This window comes from Heterocephalus glaber, unplaced genomic scaffold (genome assembly GCF_053883595.1).
Source record: "Heterocephalus glaber isolate CG9 unplaced genomic scaffold, H.glaber_assembly_v1.0 deba00001509, whole genome shotgun sequence".
NCBI lineage: Eukaryota > Metazoa > Chordata > Mammalia > Rodentia > Bathyergidae > Heterocephalus > Heterocephalus glaber.
The window spans coordinates 58,476,245-58,480,215 of NW_028258325.1; the positions used below are offsets into that span (position 1 = coordinate 58,476,245).

Genomic DNA, 3,971 nt, shown 5'->3' on the forward strand with positions numbered 1-3,971 from the left:
GTGCAAAAAAATCCTTTTTAACCTAAGTCTATGAATTCTAAGTCAGCTGGGATACTGTGATACCTATGTACTAGAATACCTGATTTACATGGGCATTAACATGTATTCTATTCCTTGAATACAGTTGTGCACAACAGCACAAAAAATACAAAACAAATAAGAGATTCTGAGCACACAAAAGCAAAGGTATATTACAGAGACATCTATGCTGGTAGGTTTCTGGTCCACCTGAGGCTCTCTGGCCACCTGCCACTATCCAGTTGCACCTTTCATCACATTTCCTCAAGACTTGTCCTAATAGTTTCTTCTAATTCCATATCTTTGATGGTATCAGATATGCTATTTAACAAGGCGTGCATCATATCTCCCTTTAAGTGGTGAGGATTTAATATATGAGCTGGCCTCTGAGTCTTCTTAAATTGATTCTCTAGCTTCAGAAAACCTTGGTTTATTGAGAAGATGTGAGAGGGATTTGCTTGGGTAGTTTTGCTTGGGTAGATGACCAGCATGAATACATATGGCAAAATCAGCAGCATCTTTCCTTTTACTACATTGAGGATGAAGGAAGAAACACCCAATCCTGTTCAAGTATAGATAGTTCTTATAGTTGAGTGGAGACTTCCAGTTGGTGTTTCCTCCTTGAAAGCCCCAAATAAATGTTCCTTGATTAAGATGTCCTGATAGATGACCAAAAAAGTTAGACCAATTATCAAAATCTACAAAGACTATATGAATCATTGTTTGCAGATAATCAAAATCTGGAAGCTCAACAACTTATTTCTCTATGTTCTGACAGGTTGAGTCATCTTCAGTTCCTTTCTCCATATCTGAATTCTTTTGGACAGCTCACTGCTTATTTCAGTTTTTCCTCTGTATGTGAGGCACTGGCAGTGAACTTGTATATGTTTCATTTTTCAGGTCCAAAATGAGCCAGGCTCAGTTTCTGTAAGAAGGCATGTTTCCTATGAAAGTGCCTCTGAGCACTCTCAGGATTGTGAAATGCTTTGGTACAGATTCCACACTTGACTACATACTGTTGCTTCTCTTCATCCTTCTCCTTTTCTCTGTGCATCTGTTGGACATGTGTGTTCATGTCAGCTAAATTTTGTGCTGTTGCTGAATACAAACTGCAGTGAAACCATAGTTGATCTTTATCCAACATGACTTGGAGACAGCTACTATAATCTTCCTTTCTGCTGACTTTACAGTTATCTCTCATGGCATCCACAGGTCAACAAGTTACTGGTCTCTACAACTGAAAAATCATCGTCAGTTTTAAGTGAAGTTTCAGTTCTTTTCAGATACAAGCACATAATCTATGCTGTGGTGTTCCTTATAATGATTTAGAAATGCTCCTTCCACATTAAAGATGAGATCACAAAGGCCACAGAAAAATTTAATCTTTATCTAATTGTCATGTTAATTTTGGCAATGTTGGTGTAATGTTTTGATCTTATGGAAAGTCTTTCTGCAACGAGCACAGCTGTATCTATGAAACTGGTGACTTGTCAAAGACATGCAATGCTGTTTTACACTTTCTTGGGAATCAAATATATCTTCACAAATTCAGCATTCAATTTACCCCTTGGGGGACTGTTTATCAGAAAATGATCAACAACAGTAATAGAAGAAGGAGGTTTGTTAGCAGTCAAATTACTCACCATAGAGAATGATGGCAGAGTTCTATCTTTTTTCTCATCTACCTCATAAAAGTATCTGTGTCCATTATGAAATTCAGTTAAATGTGCCATAATAGTATCTTTCTTTTTAAATTTCTTTTTGCATGTCAAACTCCAAAAAAGAAAGTTATTTAAATCCACCCCTCCATGAATCCAGCTAATGTGTAAACGGATAACCCTTGAATCTTTGCACACCTTTCCACAGACCATACATTTGTAACACAGTGTGTTTGCTAAGAAAATATGCTTTTCTATTGCCTTTTCACTTGGGAATCATTGGCTACATTCACAAAATCAAGTTTTAACTGCTGACTTTTTCTTCTGGACACAAAGCACATCTTTGTGACTTTTAGCTTCCAAATTCAACTTCTTCTTTGGAATGATGCTGCAATCCTGTGAGATGGATTCTTTAACAGACAGAGATCTTTTAAGTGATAAAATTTTTGATTGATCTAATAGTAAATTCAAGTCAGAAGGAGATTTGTTCTCTTCACTGCTATGGCAATAGAGTAAGACTGCTTCTTCCACTGAGTTAATGATTCAGATTTTGTATCCTAAATTTTGCTTGTAAATTCACGTGCTGGTTTTATCCACAAAGACTTGGTTGAAGTCTGGACAATAATCTCTTAATAGGAATTTTTCTGCTATTTGGGTAATGCTTTTCTCAGCTATTGATACAGGTCCAGTATTTTGACAATGAATCTTGAAATGGGCACTGAGCTCCATGTGGGAATGCAGTGTCTGGTGGCAAGTGATACATTTCACTTGGAAGGGAACATCTTTGCACAGAGAGATCAAAATTTCTTTGCAAAAGATGGGAATGGCATTGGATGTGCCATTCCCTTGTTTAAAGCTCCTCATTTTAAAACTATGATGGAAATGATTCTTTCAAGATATATGCTTCAAACAGTCATTCTTTCTACTAAAAGGAAGGAAGCAATCTGGACATGTGAAGCACTGAATGATCTAAGGAGGAAGATTTCTCTTGTATCTGTCATCCACACCTTCCTTAGCAAATAGATGATCTCTATATTTCTATGGAGCAACAAAGCTTCAGTAACATACTACACAAACAAAAGAACTGGCAAAAGGTCCATGTAATATAACTGTTGGATCACATGAAGAGTGATCAAACCTTTTCAAATATCCTAAGAGAAGATGCCCATTGTCAAATTCCCTGTTACAGTGCATTATAGGACATGAAATTGTTTTTCCAGATTTCCATATTTGACTTCCTCTTCTGAATGAACTTTTTGTTCCAGAATTAATTGTGCCTGTCTTGAGTCCTGGGATTTTTAGCCACTGGTCCACACACAGTCTTGCTGCTTCTGTATCAGAATGTCTTTGAATAAATTCCAAGTCTTGTAACCCAGGAATATGCTGAAAATCAATTCTTTTTGCCTGAATGCTCTAATCTCTTCTTTTTGCTGTTTCTCCACTTCAACATGGTGGGCTAGACAAGCTAGAGTTAAAGCAACTTTATCCTTCTGGTGGTCAATATAGTCTTTAAATTTAATATTGTCATCATTATGAGTGGTGCTAGGCTCTTCATCATCATTACTGACCAGATCATTGTATTCAAGAACAGGTCCTAATGGTCCTTCACTGAAGAACTGGATGTTGTCTTCATTCTCCTGGATGGCAGATGCAGGAGGCTCAGGTCTGGAGGCAGGGATGAAATCCACAACTTCTGGCCTAGGGTCACCTGTCATTGCATTATTTTCCTGTTGCTGATATTCTATTTTTGTTTCCTTTCTCCTTAACTACTAGCTCTGTCTGGTGTACTCACTCTATTATACCTTTTAACATTGTTAGCTTTGTTGTCTCTTTCTAGAATATCATTTAGAATTTCTTGGAGTGTTATTTGGTGTTCATGAGTTTCATTATGTACTCCTTGTCTTGAAAATTTTGTATTTCTTCATCAAATTTTAAAGAGTTTTGCAGGATATATTAGCCTGAGTTGGATATTATTTTATTTTAGGGCTTAAAACACTGCACCCGAAACCCTTTTGGCCTTTAAATTTTGTGTTGAACAGATTACTGTCTGTCACTCTAATGGTTTTACCTTTATACATAGGGGGTTTTTTCTATCAAATTTTTAAGATTCTGACCTTGTGTTTTACTTCAGGGATTTTGCTTATGATGTTTCCTGGAGATGACGTTTTCTGATTGTGGCTCTTTGGAGCTATTTATGCATTATCGCTCTGTATGTTAAATTCCTTCTTCATATTTGAAAAGTTTTCTGCTTCTATTTCTGCAGTTTTTATGTCATTTGTACTGTCTTTTTTTTCC

The 3,971-nt window shown here is 36.6% G+C and overlaps 1 pseudogene; it reads right to left on the reverse strand.

Annotated features, from left to right (window-relative positions):
- Nucleotides 1-272: 272 nt before the first annotated feature.
- LOC101709381 (E3 SUMO-protein ligase ZNF451-like) lies at nucleotides 273-3,391 on the reverse strand (annotated as a pseudogene).
- Nucleotides 3,392-3,971: the final 580 nt, after the last annotated feature.